The sequence below is a fragment of the Eubalaena glacialis genome, chromosome 19 (assembly GCF_028564815.1).
Source record: "Eubalaena glacialis isolate mEubGla1 chromosome 19, mEubGla1.1.hap2.+ XY, whole genome shotgun sequence".
Taxonomy (NCBI): domain Eukaryota; kingdom Metazoa; phylum Chordata; class Mammalia; order Artiodactyla; family Balaenidae; genus Eubalaena; species Eubalaena glacialis.
In genome coordinates this window covers 10,392,945-10,409,825 of record NC_083734.1, presented here as the reverse complement: position 1 = coordinate 10,409,825, position 16,881 = coordinate 10,392,945, and the positions used below count along the sequence as shown (strand labels likewise).

The 16,881-nt window shown below is 42.6% G+C and overlaps 1 pseudogene; it reads left to right on the top strand.

The window, feature by feature from the left end:
• Positions 1–14,182, top strand: LOC133080745 (FUN14 domain-containing protein 2-like; annotated as a pseudogene).
• Positions 14,183–16,881: the final 2,699 nt, after the last annotated feature.

Genomic DNA, 16,881 nt, shown 5'->3' with positions numbered 1-16,881 from the left:
ATGCCCTTCTCGCCAGCTCCGCCCGGAAAGTGTGATGAACGGCATCTGCCAGGCCGCCGGGGGACCTGCGGCCCACTCCCTCCCCCACTGCCCTCGGCCTCCGCTGGGGACCCTCTGTCACCCCCACCCCCGAGTAAGCCCCGCCCTCTCCAGACTCAGGCTCAGTCCTGGACCTCCGGTCAGGCCCGAGTGAGTCTTCCTCCCGGGCCGGTTCTAAAGGTAATCCGCACCCTGGGTCTTAAACTGTTCGGTCTGCAGTTGACGGCAGGTGAGTTCTACCTCCTGGTTCCGTCTTGGATTCATCCCCCAGGTTGTTCCCACCCCCTCACACCTCACATACCTCTGGTCTCCAACTCCTGACACCCCCAGCCCAGCCTCCTGCCTCCGGACCGGCTCAGGGCCACCTGGCTGCCTGTGACCCATCCAGGCAATAGCTTTTCTTCTAATTAACTTTTAATGATGAAACACTGTGCCTGGTTAAAGGAACATAAGCTTGTTTTGTTTTCCCAAGCTGACAGGTAAAACCTGCTAACAAATTCTCTGTCTGCAAGTGACCTTGCAAGAGAGGATTGCTCTGCTAGAAGCCCTGCAGCCTCTCCTCAGCTGTTTAAGTCGGGAGCCCAGCTGCCCACAGCGGGGGGGGGGGGGGGGGGGCGGGACACACAGGTCCTGTCCCCTGGCTTGGACAAGACTGCTCTTCTCCATAGGTCTTGGTGGGAACTTATCACAGGGGCCAGAGAACTTCTCATTTCACTCATCCCTACTTATACACCACCTCTGGCAACCACCATTCTGTTCTCTGTATTTATGATTTTGGTTTTTTGTTTGGGGAATTTTTCTTTTTTCTTTTTTTGGTAAGATTCCACATATAAGTGAGATCATACAATATTTGTCTTTCTCGGTCTTATTTCACTCAGCAAAATGCCCTCCACGTTGTCAAAAATGGCAAGATCGGGCTTCCCTGGTGGTGCATTGGTTAAGAATCCGCCTGACAACGCAGGAGACACGGGTTGAGCCCTGGTCTGGGAAGATCCCACATGCCGGGGAGCAACTAAGCCCGTGCGCCACAACTACCGAGCCTGCGCTCTAGAGCCCACGTGCCACAACTACTAAAGCCCGCGCGCCTAGAGCCCGTGCTCCGCAACAAGAGAAGCCACTGCAATAAGAAGCCCGTGCACCGCAGCGAAGAGTAGCCCTTGCTCGCGGCAACTAGAGAAAGCCCGCGCGCAGCAACGAAGACCCAAACGCAGCCAAAAATAAATAATTTTTTTTTAAAAAAAGAGAGAGGTTTAATAAAAAAAAAAAGGCAAGATCAAAAGTCTTGCTTTATTTGAGGAAATGACTTTTTTTCTTAAACACACAGCTAAATTACTGAACAAAAAATACAAATTTCTGCATTGGAAACCACAGTAGATTTGTTTTTAATGTCTGTTTGTGTAGGTTGTACCTCCGGTGTGGAATTCATGTTTTAAGTGTTTCTAACAGGTTAACTTACTTTTTAAACGGGCTCCCCACATCCCCAAGCCCAGAAAGGGCTGATAACAAAAGAGTTCATTTGTTCCTAAAACAAACCTAAGTTTTTATTTCCCCAGTGGGAACATGACCCTCTGTTTTTGGAGGTCCTTAAATGTTTGCAATAAAAATACAATTCGTCAGGGTACCTAAATGACACGTTTAAGGATTGAGCCCCTCCCTTGAACCACAAACCTTATTGTTTGAGAACCGTCCTCTTGTTAAGGGAGGTTGGAATGTCTTTATTATGTTTCTAAACAGTATCCAAGACAAAGAACAACAGTTGGACTGTTGTTGTTGAACTGTAGTTGTTAGATCAAAAAATGTTATTATACATTGGATTGAACTTGAAAGAACTAATTTTGTATTTTAGGTTTGTGAGTTGTTCTCTTTTCCTCCCTAAGAGCCGAAAACACAGCCCTGCTGTGGGAGCTGGTGGGAGGGCAGAATGGTCTCCCTAGGTGATAAAGCCGCCAACCTCAGGGGGGGACAAGGAACTGGGAGAGAAGAACTACAAAATCCAAACCAAATTTAAAAGCTTCCTGTTGAACTTTTGCTCCTTTCACCCCAGGAATTTCTCCACAGCAAAACAAACTACTAAAACTACAAGGCAGGCTTGTTTGATAGCAAAGCCCCTCCTCTGCCTTCTGGATGATGGAATGCAGGTCGCTAGGATGATGGGGGTTTAGATTGGAGGAAAGAAGGCATTTCCTCTGCTGTGTGGCCTAGAAACTGCAGGGGTGGCCAGAGGGGTCCCTAAAAGGACACAGGGGGCCAACCTCATTGTCAACGCTCCCAGCGGGTATCTCTGTTCAAAGCAGTGCTATCCTTTTACACCGGCCTTCTTTGCCCACACTGACATCATGCAAAGGAGGAATTTTGGGATTCCAAAACAGGAATTCATTAGTACAAATCTTGCTGGATGCCTTCCTCACTTGTAGGGTTTAATTTCTTAATAATCCTAACTGCTCTGGAGAGAGATTTTTATTGGTGGATTTGGCTCTTTTGTAGCATCACAGATTTTCAGAGGTGGCTCTGAATTTTACATGCATCCACGCAGGAAGGGAGCTGTCTTCGTTTGCTAGGGCTGCTGTGACAAAGTACCGCAGACTGGAGGGCTTAAACAAAAGAAATTCATTTTCTTGTAGTCCTGGAGTTTGGAAGTCGGAGATCAAGGTGTGGGCAGGTTTGGTTCCTTCTGAGGGTCGTGAGGGAAGGATCTGTTCAGGGCCTCTCTCCCTGGTTTGTAGACAGCCGTCTTCTCCTTGTGTCTTCACTATATGTGTTTGTGTCCAAATTTCCCCTTCCCAGTCATATGGATTAGTGCCCACTCTAATTACCTCTCTTTAACTTAATTATCTATTTAAAGTCCCTGTCTCCCAATACAGTCACATTGTGAGGTACCGGAGGTTAGGACTTCAACGTATGAATATTGGGGGGACACAGTGCAGCCCTTAACAAGAGTATAATACAAAGTTTATGCACCTAGGCTCTTATGGCCAACTTGAAGATATGCTTTTTGGACAAAGCCTGCATTTGGGGACTGCTTCTGTATTTGTACACAGGTATAGGCTGCCCTCTCTGAATATATGTCCTTTCTGTGGCTTTACCCCCCACCAAAGAAATTTCCCCCCACAAAAAAAACAGTTGCACTCTCACTGATTGTTGTAACATTGGCATTTGGTCTCTTGGGTTCAGGGAGGCCAGTCCTAATGTCTCTGGTCATAAATGTCCAAAGTGAGACAGGAGAACTCTGCAGTCCACATCTCTTCCTGAGAGATGCATGCCTGCCTTTCCCCTACCCGTCCAGGTCTCTCTTGGTATCCATGCTCTACTCCTCCCACTGTGGACGTCTGCCTGTGACCATCTTGAGGCACCCTGGGGTGACCCACAGCCAGTGCAGGTCTGACTAGGAAGCAGGACCTGGTCTGATCAAGCTTGAGCTTCCATGGTCATGATCTGGCTAGGCTGACCTTGGCAACGCACTTGAGACTTTAACCATTGCCCATTTTGAGCCGTAGGATTAAAGAGACAGGTCTGTGTGACACCTAGTTATTTTATTAATAGGAATGCACTTCCGAGAGATTCTGGATTCACTGAGTTAGTCAAAGGAGCTGAGAGCAGCTCTAACAATTTGGTTGATCGATTGAAATCTGCTCTGTACTGGTAGAGATTGAGATGATACCAAAATGTCCCTGGTATCATGCAGACAAAAGAATACAAAAGCTGGACCTCATGATGGGGGCGAGGGAGGGGAGGTTGGAGACCAGCCAGTCACCCAGCTAGTAGCACTTTATTGGTTAATGGTATTAGACATCATGGAGGTGGCAGCATATATATCTAGTCATTATTCAGCCTATAGATTTGCCTTCACTGCCTGCAGTGCTTCTGCCAGCACCACCACTCATGCCTGGACTTTCAGAAAGCCTTACTCACTGTTGCGGTGTACACAACGTACTCCTGAGCCAGCAACTCATTTTACAACGAAGGAAGTACAGCACTGGGCTCAAGCCCATGGGATTCACCGGTCCTTCCTTGTACCTTGTCGCCCAGAAGCAGCTTATCTGACTTCTGGTGGGATGATTTAGTCAACACTCCATAACTGTGCCAGCTGGGCGACAACACCCTGTAAGACTGGGGTGCTGTCCTACAGGATGCTCTATACACTTTGAATGGTTCCTCCCATAGCCTGGATTCACAGGTCCAGAAATCAAAGGGTTCTTCTCCCTATTCCACTTAATAACTAACTCATATTTAACTTCTGTTCTACCAACTTTAGAGGCATTAATTCCCAAGGGTGAAATGCTTCCATGAGGAAACATGATTGGCTGAACTGAACTGGAAATGGTATCGTCCCCATGACCATTTTGGGCCCCTCCTGCCACTGAACCCCAGAGAGGTTACTATACTGTCTGGAATGATCGATCATGGTTATCAAGATGGAATGGGGTTGCTGCTACACAACAGGGACAGGGAGGAGTATATCTAGAATTCGGGGGATTCACGGGCAGCCCTTGGTCCACCCATGCCTTATAGTAAAACTTAATGTAAGGGCTTCCCTGGTGGTGCAACAGTTAAGAATCTGCCTGCCAATGCAGGGGACACGGGTTCGTGCCCTGGTCTGGGAAGATCCCATATGCCGCGGAGCAACTAAGCCCGTGTGCCACAACTACTGAGCCTGCGTTCTAGAGCCCACGAGCCACAACTACTGAAGCCCTCGTGCCACAACTACTGAAGCTCGTGCGCCTACAGCCCATGCTCCGCAACAAGAAAAGCCACCACAATGAGAAGCCCATGCACCGCAACGAAGAGTAGCGCCCACTCACTGCAACTAGAGAGAGCCCGCACTCAGCAAAGAAGACCCAAAGCAGCCAAAAATAAAAATAAATAAATAGATAAAAAAATAAATTAAAAAAAAAAACTTAATGGAAGACTACAACAACCTAATAAAGGCAGAAAAACCAGCGACTCTTCAGGAATGAAGGTTTGTGTTTCCCACCAGGAAAAGGCACCCTGTCTGCCTACTTTCGTGCATGCTGAGGGCAGAGGGAACAGGGGATGGGTAGTGGAAGAATGACATCATAAAGATGAACTACAGCTCTGTACCCATAACAGAAAGAAGGACTGTAGCAGATATGTATTTCTTCTTCCTTGCTTGTTACAGATTTGAATCCATTAACCAGTTATTTCCTTTTTCCCCTTTTCCTTTCTCCTCCCATATCATATAAAGAGTGGTGGTGGTGGTTAACTTTAAATTTTATTTTTCAGGTCACATAATATCCAGGAGTGGTTGTGACAGAGCTAGAGGAGAAATTAACATCACGCAGAGATGGATAAGGGGAATGATAGGACTTTCTGTCTCCCCTTTTTTGGGCGTCTTTACTGGAATGAATAACAGTTGCCCCATGTTGGGTAGAAGTGTGATATTGTTATTATTATATGAAAATTAAGCATGGGTAGAAGGGTGATAATATTGAACCATCCTTGCATTTCCTAAATAAAGTCCATTTTGTCATAATGGTACCAATTCTTTTTTTAAAACAATTTTTTAAATTGAAGTATAGCTAATTTACAATGTTGTGTTAGTTTCAGGTATACCGCAAAGTGATTCAGTTATATATATATTCTTTTTCAGGTTCTTTTCCATTATAGGTTACTATAAAATAATGAATATAGTTTCCTGTGCTATACAGTAGGTCCTTGTAGTTTATCTATTTTGTATATAGATATTGGGTCCCAATTCTTTTAATGTGTTGCTGGATTCCATTTGCTAATATATTATTTAGTATTTTTGTATCAATATTTATAACTAAAATAGGTAAATTATTTTTTGTGTAATTTTTATTAAGCTTTGGAATTAATGATGTATTGCCTTAATTAAAATAATTTGGAGATTTCTTTCCCTCTTTTTCTGTGCCCTAGAACAGTATCCACATAATCTCTAAAGGTTTGTTAGAATTTTTTGCAAAGCCATCTGAGTCTGATCCTTTAGGGGAAGCTATTGGCTCTTTGAAAACTACTTCTTTTATTAGAAATGTCTGTTTATATTTTCTCTCTTCTGGGATATTTTTGATGAATAATATTTTTTTAGAAAATGATGCAGCTTTTCAAATTTGTTTTTTATGAACAACAAATGAATTAACGTGTATTTTCATCTTCCCTCCTTCCTTCCCTCAACTCTACCACCAAACTTCTGTTTTAGTCTTATTTCTACGCTAAATATATTCAACATTCACTACCTTCCTCTCACTAAAATTTACTCAGTTATCCCTTGGTTGACTCAAGTTCATCCTCTAGTAATTTCTTTAAGAAGAGCTCATGATGGGAATTCCCTGGTGGTCCAGTGGTTAGGACTCTACACTCTCACTACTGAGGGCCCGGGTTCAATCCCTGGTCGGGGAACTGGAATCCCACAAAAAAAAAAAAAAAAAAAAAACCACAAAAGAGCTCGTGAGAACAATATTTCCTGAGATCATACACGTTCAAAACTGTTTTTGGTTTAGAGACTAAAAAGACAAGCCACAGTCTGGGAAAAAAATATTTGCAAAACATATATCTGATAAAGGACTTGTGTCCAAAATTTACAAAGAACTCTTAAAACTCAACAATAAGGGACTTCCCTGGCAGTCCAGTGTTTAAGACTCTGTGATTCCACTGCAGGTCGGGGAACTGAGATTCCACATGCCACACGGTGTGGCAAAAAAAAAAAACACCTCAACAATTAGAAAACAAACAACCCAACTGAAAAATGGAGAAAAGATTTGAACAGCCACCTCACCAAAGAAGACACACGGATGGCAAAGAAGTATCTGCAAAGATGCTCAACATTATTTGTCATTAGGGAATTTTACATTGAAACAACAGTGGGTACCACTACACACTTATTAGATGGCTAAAATCCAAAACACTGGCAACAAATGCTGGCAAAAATGTGGAGCAACAGGAACTCTCCTCATTGCTGGCGAGAATGCAAAATAGCACAGCTACTTTGGAAGACACTTTGGCAGTTTCTTACAAAGCTAAACATAGGCTTACCTTACAATCCAGTAATCACGCACCTAGGTGTTTACCTAAATCAAGAGAAAACTTATGTCCACACAAAAACCTGTACACGAGTGCCCACGGTAGCTTTATTCATAATTGCCAAAAATTGGAAGCAACCAGAATGTCCTTCAATAGGTGAATGGATAAGCAAACTGTGGCACTTCCATGCAATGGAATATTATTCAGTGCTAAGAAGAAATGAGCTATCAAACCAAACAGGAAATTTAAATGCATATTACTAGGTGAAAGAAGCCAGTCTATAAAGGCTACATAGTATATGATTCCAACTCTGTCAAATTCCAGGGAAAGAGAAACTATTGAGACACTAAAAAGATCAATGGTTGACACTAAAAAGATCAATTCCCTAATGACAATGGAGTTGGGGGTGGAGGAGAGAAAACTGTCAGTGACCTTTTTATAAAATCCTAACCCATGTTTTCTTTCCCTGACTATCTTGTGCCATCTCTTCTGGCATTCGATATGGGTCTGCAGACATCCAAGGCTAGCCTGATTTTTATCCCCTTATAAGTGACTTGACTTTTTCCCTGGCTGTTCAAAAAATTCTGTATTTTTTAAAATTCAATAACTTGATCAGTTTTCCCTGGCATAGAGCTTTTTCTTTCCCTGTATAGATTCGTCTCTTTTATCTCAGAAAAACTGTCTTGAAATCATATATTTAAATGTGTGTTCCCCCAATTTCATTTTCATTTCTCTAATGTTTGTGATGTTTTTCTTCCATTGCTTCTTGAAATTCAGCCAGCTCTCATTCCATCTGCCCCTGTTGTCCCGTAATCTCTTTTCTGAGCTCTTGCACCTCTGCCTTCGTATCTTCCTTCATCAGGATGATTGCTTAATTAATTTTTTTTAATCCCTAGGGAAATGTTCAGTGTCTTCAGCTGATCCCTGGCAAAATTTTTTCTGGTGGGTACTCTTCCTCTACTTGTGAATTTTATGGCTGTCTCCCACATTTTTTTCTCTTTGGTATATCTTCTCAGTGCTGTGTTAGTGACTGTCTTGGACTCGTCATTGAATGAGCTGGATTTTCCTCGGTCAATATTTGCACAGTGTCCTTCCCAGCATCACAGCCCAAAGGCTCTCTCCTCAGCTGCTTCCTCTAAATAAGGCCCAACTGTGGGATTCTTTGTGGAGCCCCAACTCCTCTGCTTCACTGAACAGACAGTGAACAGAATAACCTCACTCCCTCCAGTTCTTGCTTCTTGCTCTACCCCGAGGATACACCAGAATGGTCCTCTCACCTTCCCGGAACCATATTTTTGCTCAGACTTTCAGAAAGCTGCAGCCCCTCCATCCTCTTGCCGTGTTCCCACCTTCCCTTTCTCCTAATCACAATCTCTGCCTACTCACAGCTGGAATTTTGCTGTCTGTGGATAGGTCTATTTTCTCATTTTATTGAAAATGGAATTTTCCATTCTCTTTATTGCTTTTATGTGATTTTCAAGCAAAGCATTTAAAGTTGACTTTTCTGCAGACGTGTTTGAATTGGAAGTCCCTTTTGGAGATTTGAGGATGTTAGAACGGCTAACAGCAATGGTTATGGCCTCATGGAGAAGCAGATCTGGGAGAAAGATGCCAACATGCAGAAAAAGACAGAGCATCCTAACAGCATTTGGGTTCCTTCCAGGAGCCTCAAAGATCAGCTCCACCCCTGTCCTTCACAAGGTTGGTTTTATGAGTCAATAAATTCTTCTTTTGGTTTCTGCCACTTCCAAAAAGGGAGTTCTGACTAATACAGGATGTAGCCACACTCCCTGGTAATCTTTTCCTTGTTTGCTTGGTTTCTCCAGGTCCCGCTGCCCCAGCCTGACACATAACACAAGGTGACTCTTGTCCCCCAGGAGGAGCATAAAATAGGTCACCACTATAAACCAGCATCACACATGCCAGGATGCAAGAAATGGTCAACCGTTGGAAGCCTTACATCCTTTTACCTCATCCAGAGGCATACCAAGTCCATCCTCCATGCCACGTTCCCTTTTTCCTCACCATGTTGTCTCTGCCCTGCGTTCCCGTTCCACCTTGGACATCATTTCCAGGCTTGGCTGGTGATCCCAAGGCTGCATCCAAGCTCTCAGAGGGATGTATTGGCTAGTGGTCCTGGACCCACAGAAAAGGCATTTCAGAGATAGAGGGCTTACTATAAAATGATAAAAGATTCAAAGATTCTTTAAAGATATAACAACTGTAGAATTATATGAACTTAATGAAATAACCTCAACAAATATAAAGGGAAAACTTGATAGAACTACAGAGAGAAACTGACAAATCCACCATCATGGTGGAAGATTTCAGCACGCTTCTTGCAATTACTAATAGATCAATGCCTCCCCTCCCAAAATAGCAAAGATATGGAAGATCTGAAAAACCCAATTTTAAAACTTGATTTAATGACACATATAAAACCCTGCTCCAAAGAATTAAAAATTACAGTCTACTCAAGCACACCTGGAATCTATACTAAATTGGCTGAGTAACAGGATGGAGGCAAGTCTCAACAAGTCTCAGGGAAGGAATATCATATAGATCTCTCACCAAACCTCAGTGAGTAAGAAGCCATTAACAAGTAGAGAAATTTAAACATTCTTGTACAGTTGGAAATTTAAAAACCCACTTCGAATGTCTTATAAATAAAAAAAAAGCCAACAAATTTTAAATATTTAGAATTGAGCAATATTACAAATATTACACATCAAAACTTGTAGGATGCAGCAAAAGCAGAACGTAGGAGAAAACTTATATTCTCATGTCTTTTTATTAGAAAGCACAGACTGGACTTCCCTGGTGGTCCAGTGGCTAAGACTCCGCGCTCCCAATGCAGGGGGCCTGGGTTCGATCCCTGGTCAGGGAACAGCTCCAGCCTCATTCCCTTCAGTTTCTGCTTCTTGCTCTACCCTGAGGATACACCAGAATGGTCCTCTCACTTTCCGGAACCATATTTTTGCATGCCGCAACTAAAATCCGGCGCAGCCAAAATAAATAAATAAGAAAAGCATAGACTAAATAGCCTTCTTTAGAAGTTAGGAGTGGGGGCTTCCCTGGTGGCGCAGTGGTTAAGAATCCACCTGCCAATGCAGGGGACACGGGTTCGAGCCCTGGTCCGCGAAGATCCCACATGCCGCAGAGCAACTAAGCCCATGCGCCACAACTACTGAGCCTGCGCTCTAGAGCCCGTGAGCCACAACTACTGAGCCCGTGCGCCTAGAGCCTGTGCTCCGCAACAGGAGAAGCCACCGCAATGAGAAGCCCGCGCACCTCAACGAAAAGTGCCCCCGCTTGCCGCAACTAGAGAAAGCCCGCGCACAGCAATACAAGACCCAATGCAGCCAAAAATAAATAAAAATAAAATAAAATAAATAAATTTATAAAAGTTAGGAAAAGAACAGAATAACTCCAAGAAAGCTGAGAACCAAGATTAATTAAATAGGAAACAGAGACTCACCAGAGATTATCAGCAAGGCCAAAAGGTTGCTTCTTTGAAATTGACTGAGAACACCAATCACGAAAAAAATGGAATTCAAAAGGAAATATAACTCCAGATATAGCAGAGATTAAAAAGAAATAGAATCCTATAAACAATATTGGGACATTTGAAAATAAAAATAGAATGGACAAATTACTAGAATAAGTATAACTTTCCAAAAGTTACTCAAGAAGAAATAGAAATCTGAAAATTTTGTAATAGCAAAGCCTTGAAAACAACCCAACTGTGCATCAAAAGGAAAATTAAAATGGGAGAGAGGGAGATTGCAGTAGTCAAAAAATGGAACCCTTTTGCGGTTTTATATGGACATAAAAATATTTCTACATACACTGACATGGATACATCTCACAAACAAAATGTTGGATGAATAAAAGCAATTTGTAGAATGATTTATAAGTAAGATATTATGTATGTAAAGTCTAGAAACACACAAAATAATGCTTGCCTTTGGTAATGGGCACATACTATGTAAAAAAATTAAAACACAAAAACTTAAGAACCACACTCGTTAACTTCAGGGCGGTTTGTTTACCTAGGAAGAGAAAGGGACAGGATGGGCTTGGAAACAGATATGCTGGTGGCTTTAAATGAGTAGGTATCTCTTTTAAAATATATCAGAAATACATGTGGCCAAATATTAAGAGCTATGAAAGCTAGATGCTGGGTATATGGATTATTTTTCTTCTGTTTTTTTGTAGGTTTGAAATATCTCTTAATATTAATTTTTTTATTAAAAAGAGACTAGGAGGTGAGGAAGTGAAGACAATGAAAAAGCAACTCAAGGAGTTTTGCTCTAAAGAGAAGCAAAGAAGCTGGGAATTCGCTGAAGTGGTCCGTGTTCCAGAGAGTGGGCATCTGAGGTGGGAGTGGGAAGAGCTTGTTTGTAACTTGTGGGAATGGTTCAGCAGGGAGAGAAAACTCATGGGTGCAGAGGGGAGGGAAGCCCTGGAATCAGTGAGGAGGTGTGTCTTTGATAGGAGCAGAGAGGCTCCACTGCTGCTAACAAAAGGGAAGGAGAGGTGTGTGGGTAGAGATGCAGGCGTGGGAGTTGGTACCTGGAGGTGGGAAAGTGAGTGTCTCCTTAGCTGCTGTAACACCGATCTTGGTGGTTTAGCATCATAAGCATGCTTCTCACTCACATCACAGGACAAAGGAGGACAGGTTTCCTCAGTGGGGTGGCTTAGGGGTCCAGGCCCCTCCCATCGTTAGGGCCTCCTTAGGATCCCTTCCATCTGGCCAGCTGAGAAGTAAAGAGACAGAATGAGAAGGACCAAGTAGGACGCATTATGGCCAGGCCTGGACACACACTACAGAAGTAGCACTGGCCAGAAGCCAGTCACATTGACCCAACCTACCTCCAGTGGAGGCTGGGGTGTGAATTCCCCCACGATTGGTGAGAGGAGATGAGATCAGTGCCGATCCAGGTGGTCTCCACCACGGAGTATGGGTCGGTGGGGTGGCGTGGGCTTCTCATCAGACCAGACATTTTCTCAGTGAAGTAAGAAGCAAGGTCATTGACTGAAAGTGAGGAAGGATCAAGAGAGGAAAAATTATGAAACAACGATCTTGGAGAAATGGAGAGCAGATCAATGAATAGAACCTGCAGGAATGCTGGGCAGTGATGAAGAGTCACTTGAAGTTGGTCACAATTTTAAAGTCAGACAGGTCATCATGTGCTGGTGTTTTTGTTGTTATTGGAACTGCTTCATACAGCCACATCCACCTGCCTGGGTGCAGGACCAGAGCAAGAGGAAAAGAATTTAACTGGGGTTGGAGTTTTGCCTGGTGAGAAAGACAGAGGGAAAGAGGAGCAAGGGAATTCAGGGTATGAAAGGATTATAATTATAATTTTAATTATAGTTGCTTCAAGCTCGCAGAGAAGGGCAGTGAACATGACAAGGGAAAGATAATTTGAAGGAGCCACAAGAAGCCCCTGCAGTGTCCTCAGGAGACAAGCTTGCCTACATGGCTGTGTCCAGGCAAGGAAACTCTGAGGAAGGTTTTGAACCACTGGACCTTGCACGATTTGCTTAAGAGCAGTCATGTCCAGGCAGGAGTCTGGGCCCCGTGCAGAAGAGGCTAGTGTGACCACCCCACTGTTGATGGGAGGCATCCTTGGATGGCACATGGGGTTCATTTTCCAAGAGGTTAGAAAGTTGGCTGCAACATCTGTGAGAGGTAGATTCTCTCTTCTCCTTCAATTTGCAAACCATACTGGGTGCATCAAAGTGTAGTGGCAGCTTACTTGAATAAGTAGTTTTCATGTTTTCAATATGCAGTTTTGAAAAATGAAGATTCTCCTACATTTTTTTAGATTTACAACTAGGAAACCTTCCTCATATTAACAATCCATTTATATGTATTTTCCTTAAAGTATTCTAATGCCTATTTTCCAAGCACAGTTCTGCCCTGATTGGCTTTTTATTCTGAGAGGTTATGCAACATTTGCTTCATGATAGAACTTTGAGGTCAGTTCCTATTAAATGAGTCCTTCTGCAGACAGCACATTCAGTAGCCTTATCCTTTCGATGGAATACTGTACCATATGCTCAACTCTGAAAACCTTGAACACGGCCAAAATCCATAAAGATTATAAAAGCAAACTAAGCTGTGAACCTATAGTACATGTAGGCATTTAGCTAAGGATAGCAATTCAAACTGACCGGCATCCATTCAAAACAAGTTCCTCCTTCAACCTTATTTTTACTTGAAAGCTGCTAGAAGAAACAGCAAACTGAAATTTGTTTTATGGACAAGTTAATACCACTGGCTCAGCAAATACAAGTTAGTTTGCTTTGGGCAGGAGACTTTTTTTGTAATGGAAAAAACGCACTACCAAGTAAGAGGACAGATTTTTGCTTAGAGCAGGAGGCCCTTCATTATTGCTGCAGAAAACAAAAGCCTGGCTGCGTTGATGTTTGACACTCACCTTTACTGAAATCTACATGACGCTTCTTGCTGGGTTTTTGTACACGTGAATATTGTCAAGCTGTGAAAGAAAATGGCTGGAGGTGTGTTTTGTGTGAAAGATGAGCAATAAAGTATTTGTACTTTCAAAAAAAAAAAAGTTTACTGGCATCGAGTAGGGAAGGATATGAAGAAAGCCCAGAAATTGCTGAAGATCCCTAAGAGCAACCAGATACCTATTGACCTCAAAAGCAAAACCTAGAAGATGGCATCATTTGTGAGGAAGAATGTTCCAGTGACAGGGGGATTTTTCAGAGGCTTTTGGCTTGGTATGGCATCCTTAGGAGGACAATTCCACTTCCATTGTCCCTGGATGGGTTTTTTCCCCTTCCATCATTCATCAAAATGTGTCAGTTGTGTTTCCCAACCAGCAGCCTCTACACTCCATCAAGAGACACTGAGTAGGAAATGGGGGAGCAGACATATAAAAAAAAGAGAGAGAGAGAGAGAGACACTGTCTCCTCCTCCTCTTCTCCTGGGTCCTCCTCCCTGCCATGGCAAATCCGAATGGCTTTCTACAGACGTCTGTTGGTACAGACTAACTAATATGGCCCTAACATGAACTTGATGACCATGGAAGAGACCCTTCTCCAGCACATGCCTCACTTGGCTAATCTCTAGGTCAGCAAGAATGTTTCTTCTCCCCCCCACACCCCGTAAGATACTTACCAGAATTGTTCCAAGATGTGTCATTTTCCAAGATGTGTCACCTTGGAGGTTGAGTGGATCCTCAAATGCTATTCCAAACTGTTGATTTGGAAAAGAAGTAGCAAGTGCATAGACCTGGTTATTATGTGCTGCGTGGAAATTAACTGAAAGCATTTGCCTTTAAGTATGAAATATTTTGGCATCTAGGTTTCTACTTTCCTTTTTAGTTGGTTTTAGATTACAGAAACAGAACTGTTGGTACCTGCTATTATTATCCTGACAAAAATGGCAACATAAGCACTATAATTGAAAAATCTGAATATGGGCAAATTTATGCTAAATGTATGTGCTGAAGGTATGGTGTTTGGTGGAAGGTCCTTAGGGAAATCAGTTGATTTCCAGACGGTGAGTCATTTAGGGGCATTAAGATATTATCCACAGGAGGACTTCCCTGGTGGCACAGTGGTTAAGAATCCACCTGCCAATGCAGGGGACACGGGTTCGAGCCCTGGTCCGGGAAGATCCCACTTGCCGCGGAGCAACTAAGCCCGTGCGCCACAGCTACTGAGCCTGTGTGCCACAACTACTGAAGCCCGCGTGCCTAGAGCCCGTGCTTCTCAACAAGAGAAGCCACCGCAGTGAGAAGTGCACGCGCCGCAATGAAGAGTATCCCCTGCTCGCCGCAACTAGAGAAAGCCCGCGTGCAGCAACGAAGACCCAACACAGCCAAAAATAAAAATAAATAAATTTATTAAAAAAAAAAACTTGCCTTATGGCCCAGTATTTGCTCAATTTTTTGAAATGTACCAGTACACTTGAAAAGAATGAGTATTCTGTAGCTGTTGAGTGCACTATACTAAATGTGTCCATTGGACCATTATACTTCAACCTGGCATTCAAAACATCTGTATACTTAGTGATTTTTCGGTCTGCTTGATATATCAATTACCAACAGAGGTGCATTACAATCTCCTACTATGAATATAGATTTGTCCATTCTTTTTGTACTTCCAGATTTTTTATTTCATGTATTTTGTGGCCATGTTATTCTGTGGACATATATTTAACACTGGTGTATCTTCCTGTTGAACTAAACCTTTTATCATTAGGAACCGACCCTCTTTATCTCGAATAATAATTTTTGTTATAAAGTGTACTTTATAAGAAAATTATTTGGGGACTTCCCTGGTGGTCCAGTGGTTAAGATTCCACGCTCCCAATGCAGGTGTCCTGGGTTCGATCCCTGGTCAGGGAACTAGATCCCACATGCATGCTGCAACTAGGACCCGGCACAACCAAATTAATTAATTAATTTTTAAAAATAAGATAATTATTTGGTTAGAATTTTCCTAATATATCTTTTTCATACTTTCGCTTTCACACTCTCTCATTAGATGTGTCTCTTGGGCATGTGGTTGGACTTTACCTTTTATTCTGTCTGTAAGTTCATGTCTTTTAAAAACATAATTTAGGGAATTCCCTGGCAGTCCAGTGGTTAGGACTTGGTGCTTTCACTGTAGTGACCCGAGGTTCAATCCCTGGTCAGGGAACTAAGATTCCCGCAAGCCGCACGGTGCAGCCAAAATAAATAAATAAAGAGATAGATAGATAGATAGATAGATGATAGATTATTTAGTCTTTTGTATTTAATATAATCATCAACATATTTGGATTCATAACTCTTTGATTTTTCTTATCTACCTGTTCTGTTTTTCTCTCCTTTCCTGCCACCCTTTAGATTGTTTTTTCTTCATTTTTCCCCTTTATAAATTTGGAAGTTAAAAGCTCTGTTTCTAAGGGATTAACCTAAAAATTACAACAATGGTAGGAGAAACTGTCTGTATTCTGCTGTTTCAGACAGTGTTACATAATTATATCCTCTATATCTGTTCTTCTGTAACCTTTTTCCTTTCTAAAATCATGTACCTGTGTTTCCTTTATTCTCCTTCATATTTGTTTGTTATTTACCTTTTCTAAGAATCAGATTTTGTTTTTACTGATGATATCTACATTTTTATTTTCTAGTGCATTAAGTTTTGCTTTTTTCAAGTGTCTTATGTTAAAAATAAGCTTATTTCCATTCAGCTTTCCCTATTTTTTTAAAAAATTAATTTATTTTTGGTTGTGTCGGGTCTTTGTTGCTGCGCGTGGGCTTTCTCTAGTTGCAGCTAGCGGGGGCTACTCTTCGTTGCGGTGCGCGGGCGTCTCATTGCGGCAGCTTCTCTTGTTTTGGAGCACCAGTTCTAGGCGCGCAGGCTTCAGTAGTTGTGGCACGCGGGCTCAGTAGTTGTGGCTCACGGGCTCTAGAGCGCAGGCTCAGTAGTTGTGGCACACGGGCTTAGTTGCTCCGCGGCATGTGGGATCTTCCAGGACCAGGCATCGAACCCGTGTCCCCTGCATTGGCAGGCGGATTCTTAACCACTGTGCCACCAGGGAAGTCCCTTCCTATTTTTTTAAATAAATGTGCTTAAGGCTATATACTTTTCCTCTGGGGAATTGCTTTATACCATCCCACAATCTCAGTATGTAGTGTTCTTCTTGTTCACTTCTAAACCACTTGACTGTTTGATTTTTATTTTTTTTTAAACCCAAGTTATCTAGAAAGATGGTGAGTCATGTATATGTTGATAGATCTTTTTTGGCTATACTTTTGTGTTTATTTCTAACTTTATTTTGTTGTGGTCAGAGCATTGCTCCTTTTTAGAATTAGT